This window comes from Salmo salar, unplaced genomic scaffold, assembly GCF_965601325.2.
Source record: "Salmo salar unplaced genomic scaffold, fSalSal1 ptg000135l, whole genome shotgun sequence".
In the NCBI taxonomy this organism is placed as follows: domain Eukaryota; kingdom Metazoa; phylum Chordata; class Actinopteri; order Salmoniformes; family Salmonidae; genus Salmo; species Salmo salar.
This window is the reverse complement of record NW_027675320.1, coordinates 728,413-741,894: the sequence shown is the minus strand read 5'-3', so window position 1 is coordinate 741,894 and position 13,482 is coordinate 728,413. Positions and strand designations below refer to the sequence as shown.

General features: G+C 40.3%; 11 non-coding genes across 11 annotated transcripts; 5 read left to right on the top strand and 6 right to left on the bottom strand.

The window, feature by feature from the left end:
- Positions 1-213: 213 nt before the first annotated feature.
- On the bottom strand, positions 214-285 carry trnap-agg (transfer RNA proline (anticodon AGG)). Its single transcript has one exon. It is a non-coding gene; the product is annotated as a tRNA-Pro (tRNA).
- A 2,431-nt stretch (positions 286-2,716) lies between these two features.
- trnag-ucc (transfer RNA glycine (anticodon UCC)) lies at positions 2,717-2,788 on the top strand. Its single transcript has one exon. It is a non-coding gene; the product is annotated as a tRNA-Gly (tRNA).
- Positions 2,789-3,055: 267 nt separating this feature from the next.
- Positions 3,056-3,127, bottom strand: trnap-agg (transfer RNA proline (anticodon AGG)). The gene has a single exon. It is a non-coding gene; the product is annotated as a tRNA-Pro (tRNA).
- Positions 3,128-5,558: 2,431 nt separating this feature from the next.
- trnag-ucc (transfer RNA glycine (anticodon UCC)) lies at positions 5,559-5,630 on the top strand. Its single transcript has one exon. It is a non-coding gene; the product is annotated as a tRNA-Gly (tRNA).
- Positions 5,631-5,897: 267 nt separating this feature from the next.
- trnap-agg (transfer RNA proline (anticodon AGG)) lies at positions 5,898-5,969 on the bottom strand. Its single transcript has one exon. It is a non-coding gene; the product is annotated as a tRNA-Pro (tRNA).
- Positions 5,970-8,274: 2,305 nt separating this feature from the next.
- Positions 8,275-8,346, top strand: trnag-ucc (transfer RNA glycine (anticodon UCC)). Its single transcript has one exon. It is a non-coding gene; the product is annotated as a tRNA-Gly (tRNA).
- A 267-nt stretch (positions 8,347-8,613) lies between these two features.
- trnap-agg (transfer RNA proline (anticodon AGG)) lies at positions 8,614-8,685 on the bottom strand. Its single transcript has one exon. It is a non-coding gene; the product is annotated as a tRNA-Pro (tRNA).
- Positions 8,686-10,989: 2,304 nt separating this feature from the next.
- trnag-ucc (transfer RNA glycine (anticodon UCC)) lies at positions 10,990-11,061 on the top strand. Its single transcript has one exon. It is a non-coding gene; the product is annotated as a tRNA-Gly (tRNA).
- A 267-nt stretch (positions 11,062-11,328) lies between these two features.
- On the bottom strand, positions 11,329-11,400 carry trnap-agg (transfer RNA proline (anticodon AGG)). Its single transcript has one exon. It is a non-coding gene; the product is annotated as a tRNA-Pro (tRNA).
- A 993-nt stretch (positions 11,401-12,393) lies between these two features.
- Positions 12,394-12,465, top strand: trnag-ucc (transfer RNA glycine (anticodon UCC)). The gene has a single exon. It is a non-coding gene; the product is annotated as a tRNA-Gly (tRNA).
- A 267-nt stretch (positions 12,466-12,732) lies between these two features.
- trnap-agg (transfer RNA proline (anticodon AGG)) lies at positions 12,733-12,804 on the bottom strand. The gene has a single exon. It is a non-coding gene; the product is annotated as a tRNA-Pro (tRNA).
- Between the last annotated feature and the right edge of the window lie 678 nt (positions 12,805-13,482).

Below are 13,482 nucleotides of genomic sequence, written 5' to 3'. Positions count from 1 at the left end.
ATTGGAATCAATCTTCGTGGAAGTACGATTTGCTCTTACTTTTTGCAGGTTTTCTAAATGAAGTGCGACATTGAGCCAACTAGTGAATATCACAATAGATTAGCTGTCCATTGCCTAAACCATTCAGCCACCTCGTCCTGCGCCCAAGAGGTGGCTGTTTGCGACCAGTGGCCTGAGATCAGCCTGTCTGAGCTTGTTAAAAGATCTGCAAAAGGGGTCATCCGGGATTTGAACCCGGGACCTCCCGCACCCTAAGCGAGAATCATACCCCTAGACCAACGAGCCTTACACAATAACAAAATAGTTTTGCTTTCTGCGGCAATGACAATGAGGATATCCATTGTTCTTGTCCATGGTGCTTGGAAAGATTGAACCTCATGTTAGTGTTTGTGCTATACTTGTGAGCATAGCAGTCTTCCAAACTGTTGACCAGGCTTCAGTTCAAATCTTTTGTATTTCATCTGCTGTGTTTTTCACATTCTGTCTTCTTAAGCCGCGACAGCAAACTGATGATGAGTGTTGACAAATGAATATTGAGCAAAATGAGATCAATTAATATTTTAACCTCTTGGGGCTAGGTGGGACGCTAGCGTGCCACCCGTGGTGCACTCCATCAACAGCAGGTGCATTTCAAGAGCGGCAAATTTGAATCCAAATAAATGTCAAAATTCAAATTTTTCTAAAATACAACTATTTTACACCATTTGAAAGATAAACATCTCCTTAATCTAACCACGTTTTACGATTTCAAAAAGGTTTTACGGCGAAAGCATAAATTTAGAGTATGTTAGGACAGTACATTTACAAGAGCTGTGTGTAATGTTTTGTCAAGTCAAAGACAGGGTCACCAAAACCATAAAACCAGCTAAAATGATGCACTAACCTTTTACAATCTCCATCAGATGACACTCCTAGGACATTATGTTAGACAATGCATGCATTTTTAGTTCTATCAAGTTCATATTTATATCCAAAAACAGCGTTTTACTATGGCATTGATGTTGAGGAAATCGTTTCCCTCCAATAACCGGCAGTCAAGTCAGCATCACAAATTAAATAATTAAAATTAGAAAACATTGGTAAAATATTATATTGTCATTTAAAGAATTATAGATTTACATCTCTTGAACGCAATCAACTTGCCAGATTTAAAAATAACCTTACTGGGAAATCACACTTTGCAATAATCTGAGCACTGCGCCCAGAAAAATACGCGTTGCGATACAGACTAGACGTCATGTTGGGGAGATCTAAAATCGAAAATACTATGTAAATAATCCATTACCTTTGATTCTCTTCATCAGATGTCACTTCCAGGTATCACAGGTCCATAACGAATGTAGTTTTGTTCAAAAAAGCTCATCATTTATGTCCAAAAATCTCCGTCTCGTTAGCACATGATGTAAGCCAGCCGGACTTCTCGTCATGAACGAGGGGAAAAAATGTATTTCCGTTCATTCAAACATGTCAAACGTTGTATAGCATAAATCATTAGGGCCTTTTTTAACCAGAACATGAATAATATTCAAGGTGGACGAATGCATACTCTTTTATAACGTATTGGAACGAGGGTACCCAACATGAACTCGCGCGCCAGGTGTCTAATGGGACATCATCGTTCCATGGCTCTTGTTCGGTCAGATCTCCCTCCAGAAGACTCAAAACACTTTGTAAAGGCTGGTGACATCTAGTGGAAGCAATAGGAAGTGCCAAAATATTCCTAAGCCCCTGTGTTTTTCAATGGGATAGGTTTAAAGTCAATACAACACATCAGGTATCCACTTCCTGTCAGAAAATGTCTCAGGGTTTTGCATGCCAAATGAGTTCTGTTATACTCACAGACACCATTCAAACAGTTTTAGAAACTTTAGAGTGTTTTCTATCCATATATAATAAGTATATGCATATTCTAGTTACTGGGTAGGATTAGTAACCAGATTAAATCGGGTACATTTTTTTTATCCAGACGTGCAAATGCTGCCCCCTAGACCCAACAGGTTAAAAGAGAAACTGAAAAAATAAAACTTCAAAAAGAATGGAGCTCATTTATTTTGAGTTGACTGATGCATCAGTACGTGAATCAAAGTAAACGAATGTAAAAAATACCCATTCAAATCGATCAGTTTTCAACTAGAGAGATTGAGATGTGTCGTATCTGTCTCAAGCCTCCATAACTGTTTATGTTACACCTCCACATCTGCAATGAAAGGTGGTGGAGCTAGAGCGGTGTTAGTCAAACCATGAGACATACCTATAATCGGTCTTCTCACAAAAACATCTGTAGCTTCTGAACCGTTTGACCTACAAATTCGTGTGACCACTCCCTGGAAAGGGGAGACCCTCACGAACACGGTGGTGTTCTCAATTTATCTCTACGTCCCCCACAAGTGTCAGGGGACCCGTCTGAAGTCGGAACCCTTTATGTGCCAACTTCTGTTTGTAGAATCCAAAATCTTTGGGCAACAAACTAATGTGACCCCACTTGTCACAATGTTCTCAGTTTTGCCCTACGTTCCCCACAAGTGTCACGGGACTAATCTGAAGGTAACAGGTACTGATTAAAATGATAGATTTTTTAACCAGGGACCTCTCGCACCCTAAGCCATAATCGTACACTAACACCAACGATCCGTTTGGTCAAATCATTTTCACTTTCCACAAAAATGACGGTCAGGATATGAATCGATGTCTCCATGTTGCTAGCGAGCTTCAAATAGCATTGGTGGTATAGTGGTGAGCATAGCTGCCTTCCAAGCAGTTGACCCGGGTTAGATTCCCGGCCAATGCAGAGCATGACATATTCACTAGTTTTAGGGGCTGGGTGTAATTTCAAGTCTATTACATTGGAATCAATCTTCGTGGAAGTACGATTTGCTCTTACTTTTTGCAGGTTTTCTAAATGAAGTGCGACATTGAGCCAACTAGTGAATATCACAATAGATTAGCTGTCCATTGCCTAAACCATTCAGCCACCTCGTCCTGCGCCCAAGAGGTGGCTGTTTGCGACCAGTGGCCTGAGATCAGCCTGTCTGAGCTTGTTAAAAGATCTGCAAAAGGGGTCATCCGGGATTTGAACCCGGGACCTCCCGCACCCTAAGCGAGAATCATACCCCTAGACCAACGAGCCTTACACAATAACAAAATAGTTTTGCTTTCTGCGGCAATGACAATGAGGATATCCATTGTTCTTGTCCATGGTGCTTGGAAAGATTGAACCTCATGTTAGTGTTTGTGCTATACTTGTGAGCATAGCAGTCTTCCAAACTGTTGACCAGGCTTCAGTTCAAATCTTTTGTATTTCATCTGCTGTGTTTTTCACATTCTGTCTTCTTAAGCCGCGACAGCAAACTGATGATGAGTGTTGACAAATGAATATTGAGCAAAATGAGATCAATTAATATTTTAACCTCTTGGGGCTAGGTGGGACGCTAGCGTGCCACCCGTGGTGCACTCCATCAACAGCAGGTGCATTTCAAGAGCGGCAAATTTGAATCCAAATAAATGTCAAAATTCAAATTTTTCAAAAATACAACTATTTTACACCATTTGAAAGATAAACATCTCCTTAATCTAACCACGTTTTACGATTTCAAAAAGGTTTTACGGCGAAAGCATAAATTTAGAGTATGTTAGGACAGTACATTTACAAGAGCTGTGTGTAATGTTTTGTCAAGTCAAAGACAGGGTCACCAAAACCATAAAACCAGCTAAAATGATGCACTAACCTTTTACAATCTCCATCAGATGACACTCCTAGGACATTATGTTAGACAATGCATGCATTTTTAGTTCTATCAAGTTCATATTTATATCCAAAAACAGCGTTTTACTATGGCATTGATGTTGAGGAAATCGTTTCCCTCCAATAACCGGCAGTCAAGTCAGCATCACAAATTAAATAATTAAAATTAGAAAACATTGGTAAAATATTATATTGTCATTTAAAGAATTATAGATTTACATCTCTTGAACGCAATCAACTTGCCAGATTTAAAAATAACCTTACTGGGAAATCACACTTTGCAATAATCTGAGCACTGCGCCCAGAAAAATACGCGTTGCGATACAGACTAGACGTCATGTTGGGGAGATCTAAAATCGAAAATACTATGTAAATAATCCATTACCTTTGATTCTCTTCATCAGATGTCACTTCCAGGTATCACAGGTCCATAACGAATGTAGTTTTGTTCAAAAAAGCTCATCATTTATGTCCAAAAATCTCCGTCTCGTTAGCACATGATGTAAGCCAGCCGGACTTCTCGTCATGAACGAGGGGAAAAAATGTATTTCCGTTCATTCAAACATGTCAAACGTTGTATAGCATAAATCATTAGGGCCTTTTTTAACCAGAACATGAATAATATTCAAGGTGGACGAATGCATACTCTTTTATAACGTATTGGAACGAGGGTACCCAACATGAACTCGCGCGCCAGGTGTCTAATGGGACATCATCGTTCCATGGCTCTTGTTCGGTCAGATCTCCCTCCAGAAGACTCAAAACACTTTGTAAAGGCTGGTGACATCTAGTGGAAGCAATAGGAAGTGCCAAAATATTCCTAAGCCCCTGTGTTTTTCAATGGGATAGGTTTAAAGTCAATACAACACATCAGGTATCCACTTCCTGTCAGAAAATGTCTCAGGGTTTTGCATGCCAAATGAGTTCTGTTATACTCACAGACACCATTCAAACAGTTTTAGAAACTTTAGAGTGTTTTCTATCCATATATAATAAGTATATGCATATTCTAGTTACTGGGTAGGATTAGTAACCAGATTAAATCGGGTACATTTTTTTTATCCAGACGTGCAAATGCTGCCCCCTAGACCCAACAGGTTAAAAGAGAAACTGAAAAAATAAAACTTCAAAAAGAATGGAGCTCATTTATTTTGAGTTGACTGATGCATCAGTACGTGAATCAAAGTAAACGAATGTAAAAAATACCCATTCAAATCGATCAGTTTTCAACTAGAGAGATTGAGATGTGTCGTATCTGTCTCATGCCTCCATAACTGTTTATGTTACACCTCCACATCTGCAATGAAAGGTGGTGGAGCTAGAGCGGTGTTAGTCAAACCATGAGACATACCTATAATCGGTCTTCTCACAAAAACATCTGTAGCTTCTGAACCGTTTGACCTACAAATTCGTATGACCACTCCCTGGAAAGGGGAGACCCTCACGAACACGGTGGGGTTCTCAATTTATCTCTACGTCCCCCACAAGTGTCAGGGGACCCGTCTGAAGTCGGAACCCTTTATGTGCCAACTTCTGTTTGTAGAATCCAAAATCTTTGGGCAACAAACTAATGTGACCCCACTTGTCACAATGTTCTCAGTTTTGCCCTACGTTCCCCACAAGTGTCACGGGACTAATCTGAAGGTAACAGGTACTGATTAAAATGATAGATTTTTTAACCAGGGACCTCTCGCACCCTAAGCCATAATCGTACACTAACACCAACGATCCGTTTGGTCAAATAATTTTCACTTTCCACAAAAATGACGGTCAGGATATGAATCGATGTCTCCATGTTGCTAGCAAGCTTCACATAGCATTGGTGGTATAGTGGTGAGCATAGCTGCCTTCCAAGCAGTTGACCCGGGTTCGATTCCCGGCCAATGCAGAGCATGACATATTCACTAGTTTTAGGGGCTGGGTGTAATTTCAAGTCTATTACATTGGAATCAATCTTCGTGGAAGTACGATTTGCTCTTAGTTTTTGCAGGTTTTCTAAATGAAGTGCGACATTGAGCCAACTAGTGAATATCACAATAGATTAGCTGTCCATCGCCTAAACCATTCAGCCACCTCGTCCTGCGCCCAAGAGGTGGCTGTTTGCGACCAGTGGCCTGAGATCTGCCTGTCTGAGCTTGTTAAAAGATCTGCAAAAGGGCTCATCCGGGATTTGAACCCAGGACCTCCCGCACCCTAAGCAAGAATCATACCCCTAGACCAACGAGCCTTACACAATAACAAAATAGTTTTGCTTTCTGCGGCAATGACAATGAGGATATCCATTGTTCTTGTCCATGGTGCTTGGAAAGATTTAACCTCATGTGAGTGTTTGTGCTATACTTGTGAGCATTGCAGTCTTCCAAACTGTTGACCAGGCTTCAGTTCAAATCTTTTGTATTTCATCTGCTGTGTTTTTCACATTCTGTCTTCTTAAGCCGCGACAGCAAACTGATGATGAGTGTTGACAAATGAATATTGAGCAAAATGAGATCAATTAATATTTTAAAATATTTTAGTTTTACGGCGAAAGCATAAATTTAGAGTATGTTAGGACAGTACATTTACAAGAGTTGTGTGTAATGTTTTGTCAAGTCAAAGACAGGGTCACCAAAACCATAAAACCAGCTAAAATGATGCACTAACCTTTTACAATCTCCATCAGATGACACTCCTAGGACATTATGTTAGACAATGCATGCATTTTTAGTTCTATCAAGTTCATATTTATATCCAAAAACAGCGTTTTACTATGGCATTGATGTTGAGGAAATCGTTTCCCTCCAATAACCGGCAGTCAAGTCAGCATCACAAATTAAATAATTAAAATTAGAAAACATTGGTAAAATATTATATTGTCATTTAAAGAATTATAGATTTACATCTCTTGAACGCAATCAACTTATTATATTGTCATTTAAAGAATTATAGATTTACATCTCTTGAACGCAATCAACTTGCCAGATTTAAAAATAACCTTACTGGGAAATCACACTTTGCAATAATCTGAGCACTGCGCCCAGAAATATACGCGTTGCGATACAGACTAGACGTCATGTTGGGGAGATCTAAAATCGAAAATACTATGTAAATAATCCATTACCTTTGATTCTCTTCATCAGATGTCACTTCCAGGTATCACAGGTCCATAACGAATGTAGTTTTGTTCAAAAAAGCTCATCATTTATGTCCAAAAATCTCCGTCTCGTTAGCACATGATGTAAGCCAGCCGGACTTCTCGTCATGAACGAGGGGAAAAAATATATTTCCGTTCGTTCAAACATGTCAAACGTTGTATAGCATAAATCATTAGGGCCTTTTTTAACCAGAACATGAATAATATTCAAGGTGGACGAATGCATACTCTTTTATAACGTATTGGAACGAGGGTACCCAACATGAACTCGCGCGCCAGGTGTCTAATGGGACATCATCGTTCCATGGCTCTTGTTCGGTCAGATCTCCCTCCAGAAGACTCAAAACACTTTGTAAAGGCTGGTGACATCTAGTGGAAGCAATAGGAAGTGCCAAAATATTCCTAAGCCCCTGTGTTTTTCAATGGGATAGGTTTAAAGTCAATACAACACATCAGGTATCCACTTCCTGTCAGAAAATGTCTCAGGGTTTTGCCTGCCAAATGAGTTCTGTTATACTCACAGACACCATTCAAACAGTTTTAGAAACTTTAGAGTGTTTTCTATCCATATATAATAAGTATATGCATATTCTAGTTACTGGGTAGGATTAGTAACCAGATTAAATCGGGTACATTTTTTTTTATCCAGACGTGCAAATGCTGCCCCCTAGACCCAACAGGTTAAAAGAGAAACTGAAAAAATAAAACTTCAAAAAGAATGGAGCTCATTTATTTTGAGTTGACTGATGCATCAGTACGTGAATCAAAGTAAACGAATGTAAAAAATACCCATTCAAATCGATCAGTTTTCAACTAGAGAGATTGAGATGTGTCGTATCTGTCTCAAGCCTCCATAACTGTTTATGTTACACCTCCACATCTGCAATGAAAGGTGGTGGAGCTAGAGCGGTGTTAGTCAAACCATGAGACATACCTATAATCGGTCTTCTCACAAAAACATCTGTAGCTTCTGAACCGTTTGACCTACAAATTCGTATGACCACTCCCTGGAAAGGGGAGACCCTCACGAACACGGTGTTGTTCCCAATTTGTCTCTACGTCCCCCACAAGTGTCAGGGGACCCGTCTGAAGTCGGAACCCTTTATGTGCCAACTTCTGTTTGTAGAATCCAAAATCTTTGGGCAACAAACTAATGTGACCCCACTTGTCACAATGTTCTCAGTTTTGCCCTACGTTCCCCACAAGTGTCACGGGACTAATCTGAAGGTAACAGGTACTGATTAAAATGATAGATTTTTTAACCAGGGACCTCTCGCACCCTAAGCCATAATCGTACACTAACACCAACGATCCGTTTGGTCAAATAATTTTCACTTTCCACAAAAATGACGGTCAGGATATGAATCGATGTCTCCATGTTGCTAGCGAGCTTCACATAGCATTGGTGGTATAGTGGTGAGCATAGCTGCCTTCCAAGCAGTTGACCTGGGTTTGATTCCCGGCCAATGCAGAGCATGACATATTCACTAGTTTTAGGGGCTGGGTGTAATTTCAAGTCTATTACATTGGAATCAATCTTCGTGGAAGTATGATTTGCTCTTAGTTTTTGCAGGTTTTCTAAATGAAGTGCGACATTGAGCCAACTAGTGAATATCACAATAGATTAGCTGTCCATCGCCTAAACCATTCAGCCACCTCGTCCTGCGCCCAAGAGGTGGCTGTTTGCGACCAGTGGCCTGAGATCTGCCTCTCTGAGCTTGTTAAAAGATCTGCAAAAGGGCTCATCCGGGATTTGAACCCGGGACCTCTCGCACCCTAAGCGAGAATCATACCCCTAGACCAACGAGCCTTACACAATAACAAAATAGTTTTGCTTTCTGCGGCAATGACAATGAGGATATCCATTGTTCTTGTCCATGGTGCTTGGAAAGATTGAACCTCATGTGAGTGTTTGTGCTATACTTGTGAGCATAGCAGTCTTCCAAACTGTTGACCAGGCTTCAGTTCAAATCTTTTGTATTTCATCTGCTGTGTTTTTCACATTCTGTCTTCTTAAGCCGCGACAGCAAACTGATGATGAGTGTTGACAAATGAATATTGAGCAAAATGAGATCAATTAATATTTTAAAATATTTTAGTTTTACGGCGAAAGCATAAATTTAGAGTATGTTAGGACAGTACATTTACAAGAGTTGTGTGTAATGTTTTGTCAAGTCAAAGACAGGGTCACCAAAACCATAAAACCAGCTAAAATGATGCACTAACCTTTTACAATCTCCATCAGATGACACTCCTAGGACATTATGTTAGACAATGCATGCATTTTTAGTTCTATCAAGTTCATATTTATATCCAAAAACAGCGTTTTACTATGGCATTGATGTTGAGGAAATCGTTTCCCTCCAATAACCGGCAGTCAAGTCAGCATCACAAATTAAATAATTAAAATTAGAAAACATTGGTAAAATATTATATTGTCATTTAAAGAATTATAGATTTACATCTCTTGAACGCAATCAACTTATTATATTGTCATTTAAAGAATTATAGATTTACATCTCTTGAACGCAATCAACTTGCCAGATTTAAAAATAACCTTACTGGGAAATCACACTTTGCAATAATCTGAGCACTGCGCCCAGAAATATACGCGTTGCGATACAGACTAGACGTCATGTTGGGGAGATCTAAAATCGAAAATACTATGTAAATAATCCATTACCTTTGATTCTCTTCATCAGATGTCACTTCCAGGTATCACAGGTCCATAACGAATGTAGTTTTGTTCAAAAAAGCTCATCATTTATGTCCAAAAATCTCCGTCTCGTTAGCACATGATGTAAGCCAGCCGGACTTCTCGTCATGAACGAGGGGAAAAAATATATTTCCGTTCGTTCAAACATGTCAAACGTTGTATAGCATAAATCATTAGGGCCTTTTTTAACCAGAACATGAATAATATTCAAGGTGGACGAATGCATACTCTTTTATAACGTATTGGAACGAGGGTACCCAACATGAACTCGCGCGCCAGGTGTCTAATGGGACATCATCGTTCCATGGCTCTTGTTCGGTCAGATCTCCCTCCAGAAGACTCAAAACACTTTGTAAAGGCTGGTGACATCTAGTGGAAGCAATAGGAAGTGCCAAAATATTCCTAAGCCCCTGTGTTTTTCAATGGGATAGGTTTAAAGTCAATACAACACATCAGGTATCCACTTCCTGTCAGAAAATGTCTCAGGGTTTTGCCTGCCAAATGAGTTCTGTTATACTCACAGACACCATTCAAACAGTTTTAGAAACTTTAGAGTGTTTTCTATCCATATATAATAAGTATATGCATATTCTAGTTACTGGGTAGGATTAGTAACCAGATTAAATCGGGTACATTTTTTTTATCCAGACGTGCAAATGCTGCCCCCTAGACCCAACAGGTTAAAAGAGAAACTGAAAAAATAAAACTTCAAAAAGAATGGAGCTCATTTATTTTGAGTTGACTGATGCATCAGTACGTGAATCAAAGTAAACGAATGTAAAAAATACCCATTCAAATCGATCAGTTTTCAACTAGAGAGATTGAGATGTGTCGTATCTGTCTCAAGCCTCCATAACTGTTTATGTTACACCTCCACATCTGCAATGAAAGGTGGTGGAGCTAGAGCGGTGTTAGTCAAACCATGAGACATACCTATAATCGGTCTTCTCACAAAAACATCTGTAGCTTCTGAACCGTTTGACCTACAAATTCGTATGACCACTCCCTGGAAAGGGGAGACCCTCACGAACACGGTGTTGTTCCCAATTTGTCTCTACGTCCCCCACAAGTGTCAGGGGACCCGTCTGAAGTCGGAACCCTTTATGTGCCAACTTCTGTTTGTAGAATCCAAAATCTTTGGGCAACAAACTAATGTGACCCCACTTGTCACAATGTTCTCAGTTTTGCCCTACGTTCCCCACAAGTGTCACGGGACTAATCTGAAGGTAACAGGTACTGATTAAAATGATAGATTTTTTAACCAGGGACCTCTCGCACCCTAAGCCATAATCGTACACTAACACCAACGATCCGTTTGGTCAAATAATTTTCACTTTCCACAAAAATGACGGTCAGGATATGAATCGATGTCTCCATGTTGCTAGCGAGCTTCACATAGCATTGGTGGTATAGTGGTGAGCATAGCTGCCTTCCAAGCAGTTGACCTGGGTTTGATTCCCGGCCAATGCAGAGCATGACATATTCACTAGTTTTAGGGGCTGGGTGTAATTTCAAGTCTATTACATTGGAATCAATCTTCGTGGAAGTATGATTTGCTCTTAGTTTTTGCAGGTTTTCTAAATGAAGTGCGACATTGAGCCAACTAGTGAATATCACAATAGATTAGCTGTCCATCGCCTAAACCATTCAGCCACCTCGTCCTGCGCCCAAGAGGTGGCTGTTTGCGACCAGTGGCCTGAGATCTGCCTCTCTGAGCTTGTTAAAAGATCTGCAAAAGGGCTCATCCGGGATTTGAACCCGGGACCTCTCGCACCCTACGCGAGAATCATACCCCTAGACCAACGAGCCTTACACAATAACAAAATAGTTTTGCTTTCTGCGGCAATGACAATGAGGATATCCATTGTTCTTGTCCATGGTGCTTGGAAAGATTGAACCTCATGTGAGTGTTTGTGCTATACTTGTGAGCATAGCAGTCTTCCAAACTGTTGACCAGGCTTCAGTTCAAATCTTTTGTATTTCATCTGCTGTGTTTTTCACATTCTGTCTTCTTAAGCCGCGACAGCAAACTGATGATGAGTGTTGACAAATGAATATTGAGCAAAATGAGATCAATTAATATTTTAAAAGAGAAACTCAAAAAATAAAACTTCAAAAAGAATGGAGCTCATTTATTTTGAGTTGACTGATGCATCAGTACGTGAATCAAAGTAAACGAATGTAAAAAATACCCATTCAAATTGATCAGTTTTCAACTAGAGAGATTGAGATGTGTCGTATCTGTCTCAAGCCTCCATAACTGTTTATGTTACACCTCCACATCTGCAATGAAAGGTGGTGGAGCTAGAGCGGTGTTAGTCAAACCATGAGACATACCTATAATCGGTCTTCTCACAAAAACATCTGTAGCTTCTGAACAGTTTGACCTACAAATTCGTATGACCACTCCCTGGAAAGGGGAGACCCTCACGAACACGGTGTTGTTCCCAATTTGTCTCTACGTCCCCCACAAGTGTCAGGGGACCCGTCTGAAGTCGGAACCCTTTATGTGCCAACTTCTGTTTGTAGAATCCAAAATCTTTGGGCAACAAACTAATGTGACCCCACTTGTCACAATGTTCTCAGTTTTGCCCTACGTTCCCCACAAGTGTCACGGGACTAATCTGAAGGTAACAGGTACTGATTAAAATGATAGATTTTTTAACCAGGGACCTCTCGCACCCTAAGCCATAATCGTACACTAACACCAACGATCCGTTTGGTCAAATAATTTTCACTTTCCACAAAAATGACGGTCAGGATATGAATCGATGTCTCCATGTTGCTAGCGAGCTTCACATAGCATTGGTGGTATAGTGGTGAGCATAGCTGCCTTCCAAGCAGTTGACCTGGGTTTGATTCCCGGCCAATGCAGAGCATGACATATTCACTAGTTTTAGGGGCTGGGTGTAATTTCAAGTCTATTACATTGGAATCAATCTTCGTGGAAGTATGATTTGCTCTTAGTTTTTGCAGGTTTTCTAAATGAAGTGCGACATTGAGCCAACTAGTGAATATCACAATAGATTAGCTGTCCATCGCCTAAACCATTCAGCCACCTCGTCCTGCGCCCAAGAGGTGGCTGTTTGCGACCAGTGGCCTGAGATCTGCCTCTCTGAGCTTGTTAAAAGATCTGCAAAAGGGCTCATCCGGGATTTGAACCCGGGACCTCTCGCACCCTAAGCGAGAATCATACCCCTAGACCAACGAGCCTTACACAATAACAAAATAGTTTTGCTTTCTGCGGCAATGACAATGAGGATATCCATTGTTCTTGTCCATGGTGCTTGGAAAGATTGAACCTCATGTGAGTGTTTGTGCTATACTTGTGAGCATAGCAGTCTTCCAAACTGTTGACCAGGCTTCAGTTCAAATCTTTTGTATTTCATCTGCTGTGTTTTTCACATTCTGTCTTCTTAAGCCGCGACAGTAAACTGATGATGAGTGTTGACAAATGAATATTGAGCAAAATGAGATCAATTAATATTTTAAAAGAGAAACTGAAAAAATAAAACTTCAAAAAGAATGGAGCTCATTTATTTTGAGTTGACTGATGCATCAGTACGTGAATCAAAGTAAACGAATGTAAAAAATACCCATTCAAATTGATCAGTTTTCAACTAGAGAGATTGAGATGTGTCGTATCTGTCTCAAGCCTCCATAACTGTTTATGTTACACCTCCACATCTGCAATGAAAGGTGGTGGAGCTAGACCGGTGTTAGTCAAACCATGAGACATACCTATAATCGGTCTTCTCACAAAAACATCTGTAGCTTCTGAACCGTTTGACCTACAAATTCGTATGACCACTCCCTGGAAAGGGGAGACCCTCACGAACACGGTGTTGTTCCCAATTTGTCTCTACGTCCCCCACAAGTGTCAGGGGACCC